This window comes from Adiantum capillus-veneris, chromosome 23 (genome assembly GCF_014529385.1).
Source record: "Adiantum capillus-veneris isolate H3 chromosome 23, ASM1452938v2, whole genome shotgun sequence".
NCBI lineage: Eukaryota > Viridiplantae > Streptophyta > Polypodiopsida > Polypodiales > Pteridaceae > Adiantum > Adiantum capillus-veneris.
Window position 1 is genome coordinate 137,463,674 of NC_140953.1, and position 13,478 is coordinate 137,477,151.

At 43.4% G+C, this 13,478-nt stretch overlaps 1 pseudogene; it reads right to left on the minus strand.

The window, feature by feature from the left end:
* Positions 1–432: 432 nt before the first annotated feature.
* Positions 433–1,742, minus strand: LOC147428675 (putative pectinesterase 68; annotated as a pseudogene).
* Positions 1,743–13,478: the final 11,736 nt, after the last annotated feature.

The window sequence follows — 13,478 nt, forward strand, 5'->3', positions numbered from 1 at the left end:
TCTTTGGAGCAAGCTTTTTTTCTTAACTCTCTCTCTCTCTCTCTCTCTCTCTCTCTCTCTCTCTCTCTAAATGTACACACACACACACACACGTGTGTGTGTGCATTTCTTTCTCCCCCTCTCTCTCTCTCTCTCTCTCTCTCTCTCTCTCTCTCTCTCTCTCTCTCTCTCTCTCTCTCCATTGTATTATATATCCCTTCTCCCTCCCCTCCCCCCTCTCTCTCTCTCTCATGTCCAAGTGGATGTGCACTGATCTGACGTCAAATAAGTAGTCGACGTGGAGCAGTCTCCTTGAGGTTCACCCAAGATAAAAAGGCCTTAGGCCAATCAAGTAAAGAAAGGTGGTCTATTCGACTATGAGGACTGGAGACTACTTATTAAAATTGTTGCTGGCCCAATAGGAGTACCAGTTGAGCCCAATTTTGCATTTGTCTAGTGGCATCGCCAACTTGCGTGGTATTCTCTTGGTTTGTTGGGGCCATTGCGCTTCTGTGCCATAAAAGAGCCACAAGCCTTGGCAATTGCACGCAGTTCACATATATGATATTACCATCATGATTAAACCAATCACCAGTCATCCATAGTACCGATTATTATATAGACTATGCCAAAATTACATTGCATGCTTAAATTGAACCTTGCCCTATTTACCTTATAGAGTGAAAGTCCACCACCGAAAATGAAGTCCACAAAGCCTTGTATGTAGCAATTGTGGAATTAATGGCGGCCCTTATGGTCGTACAAGGTATCTTGTGTTCCTAAAAACTGACAGTTATAAAACGTGGCTCTGTCCCCAGATATTTGGAAGGCCACCGCCTGCATGTCATTGGAGCCAGGATGGGGATAAGGTGCCGTGTTGTGGAAGCATGCAACAATTTATAGTCAAGAATTCGTATTATAAGTTGCTATTGATTGCTACACCATCATCATCATCAATACTCAAACAAATTAGCTTGCACTTGTACGTACCGAGAAAGTGATGTCTTTGGATATAAAGCCATCAGACATCACCGACATTAAGGTGTCTCGAAAATGGAGCCTGTAGACCTTGCGTTGTCGTGCATGTGATCATCGTCTAGCCAGCTTGTTTGCCTGTGGCACCTTGGAATGTGATGTACGACTTCTTCTTAGGAATCTTCACCTTCTCTCTATGGCAAAGCATTGCATTATAACATGATGTTCAGTGTTTTGGGAAAATCATTTTTCCGAACATACAAAATTCCTTTCCTTGATTTTGTCAAGAGGAAATTTCAGAAAATTAGGGTTTTTTTTTGGCTTTTTACACTATTTTTGTTGATTTTGGGGTGGCATTATTTCCTTCACTCATAAACTACCGCCTCAATCTGAAGGACCACTCATTCAATATTTTCACTAGGAATAGAGTTGATCGCCGCTTGCGCAGACTTAAAATAGCCACTTCCCTTCTTGTTCACGGCAATTATTCATGCTACAGTGTCCACTATACCGTAGAAGCCCACCTGATGTGCGTTCTTCTATGCTACACTCCATTCAGGACTACTGGAAACGTAGTGACTTGTTAATGCGCCTTTTTTGACCAACCTGTCTCCTACACGTGCCACCCAAAAGAGGTAGTCGGTTCGTACTGTGACGATTTGGTGGTTGTGCCCTGCATCATGTAATTGTGAACAATGAGAGCCTGCATTTGCATCTACATCAGCGGATACTAGCTACAATGCCTAAACCAATTGTAGCAACATCACAAAGACGAGCTGGTGCCCCATATAACAGCTAGTCCTCAAGTAATGAGTCGATGGGCTGTCCTATGATCTCCACAGGCAGGAAGATCAGGGTGGAGCTAGGAGGTGTATGGTCAGTGACAAGACCTAGCTTGAGAGAGAGAGAGAGAGAGAGAGAGGGAGAGGGAGGCTCGCGCCTTTCATGAGGTGACACTACTCAGTCGTCTCCTTCTGCAACAAACTTGGCCCTTGACTGCCTACTCATAAGTACTCGCTCCACCCTTGCCATCATGAAGCACCTTGCCCGCCCTTGGCATCCTCCTTGCCCTCCTTGCCTTATGCCTACTTCGCTCATTATTGCTACCCCGTCAATCCTCATATCACACCTCTCACGCTACTTTGTCAAGTTGTTGAGGCCCGCCATCATGCACTCACACACATGCACACGCGATGGCCACCCCTCCCAGATCAAGTCCTTGACCTTTTGGTGCTCTCAGCTATGGGGGTTGTCTAAGGCGGAGTGTGCAAGAGAGGGAAGCATGTAAGAGAGGGGAGAAGAGAATTGGAGAAAGAGAGGAAGCACATACAATTTGGGTTAGTGGAGAGGAAAGTGAGAGAGAGTCAACTCTCTCACTTTCTCTCCCTATATTGATTAGGGAAAGAAAGAGTAAGGGTGGTTTTGCACGGCCACCTGGCTTACATCCCAACAACCTCCCACTTGAAGGTCATGGTGGCCAATAATGGCATTAGTATAGTTAGTTTATACAAAGTTGATGAAGGATCACTTAAGCTTCATCTTACACCCATAAGTTTTATGCAATGTGTAAATCGCTCCGAGGCTAGGCTCTTCGTGAGAGCATCTGTGGGGTTGTCGTCAATGTGAACCTTGACAACCTCGATGTGCTTGCCAACCAATGCATCTCGTATGACATGGTATTTGACCTCTATGTGTTTTGACTTTGAGTGAAACACCGGATTCTTTGCCAAAGCAATGGCACTGTGACTATCACAATGTAATACTAGAACCTCGTGAATACCCAAATCTCCCAATAGACGAGCTAACCATATGGCTTTCTTGCTTACGTCAGATGCACCAACATATTTTGCCTCAATGGTAGATGAAGACGTGCAAGAGACACAATCTCCAAGAGATAGATGCTCCAACAAACATGAACACATAGCCATATGTGGATCTTCTACGATCCACACTATTTGCATAATCCGCATCCGTGTAACCTACAATAGATGCATTAGTGTTTTCAAAGCGTAAACACTTGCTAGCTGTACCCTTCAATTATATGAGGATTTCTTCACTGCTTTCCAATGCTTCTTGCCAGGGTTTACCATGTACCTACTAACCACTCCCACTGCATGTGCAATGTCTAGTCTTGTGGCTACCATATCGTACATCAAACTGCCAACTGCTAAAGAATATGGCACTTTCGCCATTTCCTCTTTTTCAGCAATTGTCTTGGGAGAATCTTCCTTGCTAAGTTTGGAGTATGCTTGCATTGGGGTACTCAGTGACTTCCCCCTGCATACTGAAACATTACAAGACTTTGTGGATGTACTTTTCTTGAGATAATTCAAGAATTCCACGTTGCCTGTCTCTCTTGATACACATACCAAGAAAGTGATTGGCATTTCTCAAATCTTTCATGGAAAACTGAGTGCTTATCATCTTTTTCAATTGATTGATCTCATCAATTGATTTTCTTGCAATAAGCATATTATCTACATACAAGATCAAAATGATTAAAAAAGCACCATTCAACCTCTTTGTGTATAAGCAGTGATCCTCTTGACTTCTTATGTAACCCTGAGACTGCATGAATTTGTCGAATTTTTGATACCACTGCCTTGAACCTTGCTTGAGGCCATAGAGTGCCTTTTTAAGTCTACAAACCAATTCTACCCTCGTTGGCTTTTGGGTTTCACATACGAAACCCTCTGGTTGTTTCATGTAGATATCTACGTATAGATCCCCGTGAAGAAATGTTGTGTTCACGTCCATTTGGACAAGTTCCATGTCCTGGATAGCAGCCAAGCCAAGCACAGTGCAAAGTGTAGTCATCTTGACTATTGGAGAGAAAATCTCATCAAAATCCACACCTTTTTGCTGCTTGAAACCTTTGGCAACTAGACGAGCTTTGTATCTAGGCTCAGGATCTTCCGCTGTGTATACTTCTTCTTGTATACCCACTTTTGCAAGGTAAAGAATTTTTACCTTTTGGTAATTCAACCAAATCCCATGTCTCATTAGCCACAATCAAATTATATTCTGATTGCATAGCCTACTACTACTTAATGCTATCGTCCATTTGTATAGCTTCTTTGTAGTAGGTTGGCTCTCCATTGTCAGGGACCAAAATGTGGTGTATACCCGACTCAAACCGCTCGAGTGCAAATGCATTAAAAAGAGGATGGAGTGTAGGAGGGCCTCTTTATTTTCCATGAGCTTATGGAGGTGATTAACATTTTGACGAATAGGTGTACGCCATGTGTGCAAGAATGGTGGGTGTGTAAGAGATGTGTAAGAGTGGTCAAAGGATGCACTCCCCCCCTCAAAAAGGAGGTGGAAAATTTTATGATTTTCGGTCTTCCATAACTCCCACATATGATCTCAAATTTGAGCAGAGATCATAGATCTGTAATCTACGTATGGAGCTCTTTCCATAGATATGCTACATGATATAGTTTTACCCGCTAGATTTTAAATTCCATTTTGGGAGGAAACTTTGAATTCAAATAAACTAGTTGTTTTGTCTGTTTGAATTCAAAAAATTTCCTTTGATTACTTTCTTAATATTAAAGGTTTGACTTCTTTAAACTGCCAAATAAAGAGGCCCTTTTAGACCCCACTCTCTTCCTAATGGATACTCTTATAGAGTGTCTCAGTGCCTGACTGCTGGACTCTGCTCTCTCCAGAGCAATAGTAGTATCTTGCACTTGAGGATTAGGTGCAACAATACTGAATTGAGTTGGTTCGGAGGCTACATCCTCAAAATGAACGCGTCTATACTTCTTTAATGGACTTCTTGTGCATTTTTGATTCATTGAAAATCACGTGTGAGCTACGAATGACTTTGCGAGATTCTGGGTACTAGAGAGGATAGTCCATCGCTCTATTTGCAAAATAGCCTATAAAAATACATTTGTGTGACCTGGGATGTAATTTACGACGAAGTTCTTTGGGCACATGTGCATATGCCTCACATCCAAATACACGTAAATGCTTATAGCTTGGTGTTTTCCCAGTCCATAATTCCTCTAGAATTTGGAAATTCAAAGGAGAACTACGTGACCTGTTGATGATGTGCACACCTATCAGAACAACTTCCCCCCAAAACTCTAGAGTAAGCTTGGCCATAGAAATCATAGAGATAACTCGCTCTTGAATTGTGCGATTCATTTTTTCAGCTATGCCATTTTGTGTAGGTGTGTATGGAGCAGTAAACTGCCCACGAATGCCTCTTCGATTGCAAAAATCCTTGAACTCCGTGGAGACGTATTCTCCACCATTGTGTATGCGAAAAGCTTTGAGCTTTTTTCCCGATTGGTTCTCAACCATGGCGAGGAATTTTTGGACCATAGAAAAGACCTTTTCCTTACGCTTAAGGAGATACACCCACACCTTTTTGGTAGAATCATCTATGAACGTGAGAAAGTAGTTTGCCTCCCCTAGAGTTTTATGTGGCATTGGACCACACAAATCACTGTGCACTAAGTCTAGGGGTTTGCCTAGTTTTTTGTTCAATGGCAAAGATGTTAACCTAGTATGTTTGCCGTATAGACAATGCTCACACAATGGAAAGTCCGTGTAATCTAACACAGATAAGTAGCCAAAACACTGAAGTGTTTTCATTCCCTTTTGGCTAATATGCCCTAGCCGGCTATGCCACAACTCAGTAGATGGCAGCTCGCAACATAGGTAGAGTGTTCGTTGACACTCGAAACAAACATAGAGAATAGGGATGCATTTTTATGACCTTTCATCATGACTAGGTTGTTCTTGTGGATAAACCAAGAACGATTACCAAAAGCTATAGTGTAGCCAAGATTATCAAATTGCTCCATAGAAAGCAAGCTCTTTGTAAGCTTGGACAGATGTCTGGCATTCTGCAACGCAAAAGTAGTGCCATTATGCATCTGAAGTTTCACATCACCAATGCCAATAATGTCAATCTCATAGGAATCACAAAGCTTGACTATACCATGCATGGATGCATAAAAGGAAAACCACTCTCTATACGGTGTAACAGGAAAACTTGCACCAGAATCAAGAATCCAATTCTGTGCATAACCCTCATCCTGTGCAACCAAAGCATATGGAGTGAGAACTGAAGTGAAATTGAGAACATCTAAGGGATTTGCTGTCACCTCTGCATGAATCTCTGTTGGCATAATGTTCATCACTGGAGGAGGAGCATCCTCTATTGTAGTGGTAGGTATGGGAGACTCAATCACATTGAGCTCCTCAATCTTTACCATACTATTGCCTTTTTTAGAATGATCTTTTTGCATGTTTTTTTGATCTCTTAGAAAACTGCGACAATCCTTTTTGTAATGGCCCTTCTTATGGCAATAGTAACCCTCAACATTTCTGGCATTGCGGTCTCTACTTGAGTTCCTGTGTCTGTGAAGATTTCGCTCCCTACTTTTGCTTTTGTATTTGGTCATGTCATGGCCTCTTGACTTCGTTGAACTGCCAGCCATATATGCATCTCCCTGAATAGCACCGTGGAGATATTTACATTGAATTTCTTGTGAGCAACGCATTTGTGACGTCATTGAACACTAACTTGCCATTTGGAGCCGAATTACTAATGGTTGTGCAAAAGATGTCCCATGAACTGGGTAGAGAGCATAACAAGAATATAGAGTTGAGTTCGTCGTCAAACTCCTTAAAGCCCTGAGATGTCAAATGAGTGAACAAGGAGTTGAACTCATTTAAGTGACGAGAAATTGTGCTACCTTCTTTCATGTTGTCATAATAATCAATAGCTAATTGTCCTAAATTATTTTCTCATGTTAAACTGATCATTTAATATGGGGAAGTGTCAAGGGAGAAAAGGCTAGAATATTGGTTAAGCTAGCAGACCGGTCACAGTAGGGATCCAAAGGAGGGAAAATAGGGATCCAAAGGGGGGGCCATTTGCAAAAGAGCCACGTGCAACAATGGGCTAAAAAGACCCTAAGGTTCAGCCCATTAAGACTTCCAAAATGCTAAGGTTCCAAAATTCAAAGGTTATGTCCAAAGGTCAACCTTAAGGGAATTGGATGCTTTGTGTGTGTCCAAAAAAGTCTTTGCACATCCCTACATAGGAGGGGGCGAGCCTTGCATGTAGGTGATGAGAGAGAAAGCCACGCACACACACAAGCTCCCTTTACACAAAGGGAATGAGGGACACATGTCAGCTCCCTAGCCCAGATGCCCACAAGCTGTACCCAATTTCTATTGGATGGCCCTGGAGGTGGACCAATGAGAATTAGGCTAGAGTAAATCTAGTTTAATTAATTTAAAAACACTTAATAAAAGAACCAATGAGAATTAAGTCCTCTAGAAGACTATTGGATAGTCTCCCAAGGGGTCCAATGAGCATTCAGCAGCCTAATGGCTTGCCTGATTCCTATTGGCAAGGAGGCAAAGGGGTCCAATGAGAGTTTAGTTGAATTATTAAATTACCTAAAGCTCTCACAAAATGGGAAAGGGGGACACATGTCAGAAGGCTATCACTTATGCTGCTTAATAGTCATTGGCTTGACCTGGGGAGGTCCAATGAGGGTAGAGCAAGAGCAAATAGCAAGAGGGATCGCCCAAGAGAGAGAGAGGGGGCTGATTTTTGCAAGGCATTATCACACACACACTCTCACACAGTCTATGTGAGAAGTAAAGAAGACTATCTCTTACCAAGCTTTAATGGAGAGCTCATCACCTACTCCAAGCTTGTGAGATAGAAGCCTACATCGACATACTCTTGGCATGGGGACGTGAGCTGCAGACGAGCCAGAGCATTTGAATAGAGTTTTTGGTGGTGTATAACACACACACTGTGTGTAGCAAGCAGGTCAAGGAGTGGACAGAGCCGAGAGCAGAGGAGCTTGCAAATTGAAGCTTACAAGAGTAGCAACACTCAGGCAGCAGTTGTAGCCAGGTCGAGCAAATTCGACATAGAGCAAATCACAGGGCTGTGAGCACTGCAATGAAAAGGATTCGGGGGGGGGGGGGGGGGGGGGGGGGGGATTTGAGCGGGCAGGGCATTTCCAAGTTTGACATCGAGCTTGGTTAGTAGCAACCGGGCATAAGAAGTGGACAGAACCGAGACAGAGCAAAGGGCATCCAATTGAGGGAAATTGAGGAGCAACAGAGTGGGGGGAAATGCCGTGAGTAGTCGGGAGTTGATTGTGTGGTCATGTTGAACACACAAACACACACACACACACACACACACACACACTCAATTGGGGTACCAGTGCTACACACTGTGTATAGGGTTTTGCCGTGAAGGAGCCGTGAGCTACAAATCCGAGCAAAGAGAGATAGCACTACATGAGGAGATTTGCAATTTTGCCCTGATTTGCCATAGTGCACACACACACACACACACACACACACACAAGATCCACACACACACACCCCTCGTCAGTCTTTTTGCAAGCAGCTCGCAGAGGAATCAATTTTTTTTTAAAAATCTATGAGCTTTGTGTGCAAGGGGTTGCTCCCACCACCAAATCCTCGACACATCGACCTCTGACCCCGCTCATCCACACCTCTTTCCGCAATAGTAGAGGACACACCCACCCATATCCTCTGCTCTCTCGATCGACATCGGTTTTGGTTTTGAGCCTCGACTTCTCGGCATCGAAGTAGAGATAGAGATAGAGAACAATTGTCTCATTGTGGGAAAGCTTGAGAGATAAAGTGGAAAAAAAAGCGACAAATGTCGAGTGAGAGAGAAAGCAAGCGAGTGAGAACAAGCATGCTCTTTTGTACATAGCTCGGCTCAGCTTTCAAGCATCAACGACCTTGACCTCAGTGAATTTCCTCTATGACTCGGCATCGACAGCTTGACACCGGCTTCGAGCATAGGCATCTACAGCTCTTCGGCTAGCCACTTTCATCCGGTGGCGGAAGACAACATTGCTTTCATCTTTTGGCATCAACTCAAACTCTCGACGACCTTGACATCTTGACACCATTTCTAGCCCATCGGCTCGACATCCTTACACATTGCGGCGGATTCTCGATATTCGGCCCGACACCGACTTCACGCGGACAACTTTTCCCTACGATCAACAGTTGTGCTCGCCACACACATGGGTGAGGTGCCTCTACGATAGAGGAGTGACACCCGACATCGGCACCGAGTGCACCAATCATGCTCTACGGCACAATTTTCAACTACGACACCTTTGGTGGCTATTCGACTATCATATTTCTGCCCGGCGGCAAAAATCGGCACATACCTACATTGACACGTAGGTTACAGGTCACAGGGGGCTTTTGAGTCTATTCACACACAGATTCTCCAAGTTTCCATACACAACGCTTTCACAGGCAATTTAGCAGTCTTTTCGACAACAGTTTCTCTGCGGATAGATGCATTTTTGTGTGAGCACATCTAGTGCTACTGAGCTCTTTTGAGAGTAGATATCCCCACAGAGATCACTTTTCCTACATGCAGCAGTTCTTGCTGCATGTTTGAACGCGGTTCACTCATGTACGTTGAGTTGCGACATTGCCCATTGTACTACGCGTGGAGCAATTTTTTGCTAGTTTGGCACCTTTTCCCGGCCTTTCTGAGACTCGGACCTGAAGAGCCCTCTCTGAGACTATGGCTAGTCCATTTGTGTCTGCATTAGCCTTTGAAGGGTTGATAGCATGAGGATTTCTTTGAGCTGGGGTGTGCTCGAATGTTGAGACACCTTCGGTGATAAAGGTAGCTGGAGTTCCCCACTTTTGGTACCCTCGCCATAGGAAATGTATCTGGACATTTCCATATGCTTTTGACACTGAGTTGGCGATCACATTGGCAGTGAAAGTATCAATTTTTGATGCCCAATTAGTGCAGTTGGCGGAGACACTACCGGATTTCCTTCCCACGAGTCGTAACTTTCATTGTTGGCACCTTTTGACCCTATTTCGGTTGAGATTTTACTCGCGATACAAAGGTTACTCTGCCCAAATTTTTGCAGCTTCTCGCCATATTTTGGTACCTCTCAAACCCTCTTGTCAGTGATGGCTTCTTCTTCAAAAAAGGAGGAGTATTTCATTCGCAAGTTCGATGGCAGCAACTTCACCATGTGGAAAGAGCGCATGGAAGATGTTTTGATAAACAAAGGCCTATCAGAATCGTTGAAAGAGCGTGCAGAGGATGATGACTATATGCAAGCTTAGTGGGAGATTTTGGATGCGAAAGCCATGGCTACGATACGTCTACATCTAGCTGAGTCAGTGTTCTTCACTATCATAGGGAAGACAACAACCAAGGAACTTTGGGATAGCTTATGTTCAGCATGGCACAGCAAAAGTGCATCCAACAAAGTTTTTCTCATGAAAAAGCTTATGAAGCTCAACATTGTAACATTTAATGGCCTAATAACTTGTGTGTAGCGGAAATTAGCATGAACATAGTGGGCATTTCACTAGAATAGATTCCTAATGAGAATTACAAGAGTGCTTAGGTGGAGAGAGCAACAAAAAGCATAACACCTAGTTAGATAGCATCAACAATACTTTCAAAAGAGAGAGAAATTAAGCTATTGACAACAGTTGAGGACCGGATTTGCATGCAGCCGGTTCCCCCTCCAAAAGGCTTTGTATTATGGTTTCTCCCATCAAGAGAGACATTGTACAATACAATTCTTTGTGTTCCTTCAAGACTAGCTAGTGCAATGAAGATGAAAGCTTCATGCACTAAGCAAAACACTTATCAAACACAACATCAGTTATCCCCGGTCTCAGACCCAAGACCTCACACACCTTCGAAGATGGTGAGAGCTAGCAGGGTATGAGAGTAGATTGAGAGGAAGAAGGAGTATCTTACGAGAAAGATGTACATCTCCTCACATAATTACTCATATTAGCATAGCTTAGCTTAGTAATTAGCTTGGTAGAGGAGATGAGCATGCATTGAAGCTTGGGTCTTGGTTGGATTTGCATCCACATGCCAAGAGTATGTCGATGTAGGCTTCTATCTCACAAGCTTGGAGTAGGTGATGAGCTCTCCATTAAAGCTTGGTAAGAGATAGTCTTCTTTACTTCACATAGACTGTATGAGAGTGTGTGTGTGTGTGTGATAATGCCTTGCAAAAATCAGCCCCCTCTCTCTCTTGGGCGATCCCTCTTGCTATTTGCTCTTGCTCTACCCTCATTGGACCTCCCCAGGTCAATCCAATGACTATTAAGCAGCATAAGTGATAGCCTTCTGACATGTGTCCCCCTTTCCCCTTTTGTGAGAGCTTTAGGTAATTTAATAATTCAACTAAACTCTCATTGGACCCCTTTGCCTCCTGGCCAATAGGAATGAGGCAAGCCATTGGGCTGCTGAGTACTCATTGGACCCCTTGGGAGACTGTCCAATAGTCTTCTAGAGGACTTAATTCTCATTGGTTCTTTTATTAAGTGTTTTTAAATTAATTAAACTAGAGACCACCAGGAAGGAGCAACCCACAGAGGTAGAACTAGAGCCCAACAGGGAGGAAAGAGAGGATCCCACAACGCTTCAATCAGAGTCCACCAGGGAGAAGCCCGCCAATTCAGACCCTAAGCCAGTAAGAGAAGAGCCCGGTGAGGTAGGGCCAAAGTCTGCTCAAGAGAAGCAACAAGCAAGTACCTCTTTGCAAGGGCCATCCAACATAGAGCAACGACAAGCTAGCAAAGAGCAAGAACGTGTGCAAGAAGACTGGCATATTGTAGAGCAGATCAACGAAGAAAGCGAAGAGGAATTGCAAATGCTTGTCAATTCAGCAACTCTTCAAGCACATATTCCTCTTTCTGGACAATCAGAGGTGACCTCCGTTATCAACCTCTATCGATAAGATTTTCTCTGCATGCGCAATTTCTCCAACGCCAACGCAACGGATGCAATTGTCCATGCTGCTATGTGGTAAAGATAAGGTTCATTATGTGACATTGTTGGGGTTAGTACCAAGCAAATAGGGAGCCTTAAAAATTTACAAGATCGCTATTTGCTCGGTATTGACCTTTGTTTGAGGTCAGTACCAAGCAAATAGAGACACTTGGAAATCTTTGCCACTAATCGCTTGGTATTGACCCGGGTCAGAAGCAAGCAATTAAGGACTTCTATGACCATTTCAAGATCTGGAATCGCTTCGTTCTAGCCTATTTCTATATATCCAGTAACCATTCTAAAGGCTAGTTCTTTTTCATGCCAGGCATGCTATCTCGCTTCTACCTATGAATGTGCATGACAAAATATATGTAATAGATCCGCTTATATCACCTATGCTTCACAACATAGAATGTCATTTCTGACGTTGTTGGGTTGGTTCAGCAGAGTAATTTGGGATCTATCGCGCTTTCTGGTTAGTGTCTACAATCAAAGGTGAGTTTTGCATCGGTATGCAAAGCTATGTTGGATTTAGGGTCTTGCTATTTCTCATCATTCATAGTTTTGATGTTTTCTTTTTGTGTAGTGAACATTGGAGTCTGGTGTTATTCGACATTGAAGCGAAAGTCATTTACTACGGAAACTCCGAGCAAAGCAGGGGATCCCATGGGCGTGTAAAGGCGTAAGGATTATCTTTATGCTTTTACATGTAGTGTCTGTTTCTAATGCCCTATTGAGCAAGTGCTTATGTATGTAGTTCCACGAGAAAATTTAGTTAGTGTGTGGAGCACATTTTGTTAGAACATGATCTAGGTGCTGCCACTTAGCATCGACAGGTCATCGTGCCCACTCAAATTGATAATTTCAGTTGTGGTTGGAGGACGTGTGTGAATGCTATGCTCCTTCTAAGCCAAATTTTCGATGTATCAAATGTAAGTACGCATGTTGTTTGTGTTTTGAATCGTTGTAATGCCTTTATGAAAAGAAGATACTTATTTACTTACTTTTTTATTATCATGCATCTACAGGACCTTGAATTACATAACTACAACCCCTATGATGTGCACAATTTTTTTGTAACGGCCATTCAGCATTATAATTTCGGTGCATAGTCGATCAAGAGAGGAAAGCGCCCGAGCTGAGGAGTTTAAACAAGCCCGCATTGAACAAAATCACGCAGAGGTGCCACCAGACTCAAGAGGAGGTTCGAGACATGCAAGAAGCAATCAATCAATATTATGCGGACTCCACAAAAAGTAGAGGATTGGGCTACATGTCAACCTCAAGAGAGAGAACAAAGTGAAGCTTCACAGGTTCAAGATGCATGGGAAGTCATGGACGAAGCCTAGGCATTTGAGAGACGTGAAAGGACACCCGAGACCAGTATCCCCCGAGGGAGAAGGAGCAGTAACCAAGGGAGAGGGCAGGGGAGGAGTGGCAGCAGCACGGGCAGGAGACAGTAATCATCGCCCCTTTGTAGAAATTTTGAATAAAAAATTACAATGTATAAAGCCTTGAGACAATAGAAAGTTTGTGATTTTGAGACAATGTATGAACGGCACACAATGTCTTTGTATTAATCATTTTGGGGTGTACATCTTGGGTGCACTTATTGTGTGCACAGGGTTTTGTGACCTAGCCTTCAATTGAAGCAATCAAGTGAAGTGTATTTGAGAGGGACTCTTTGCACAATGTTGTTTTCTCTTTG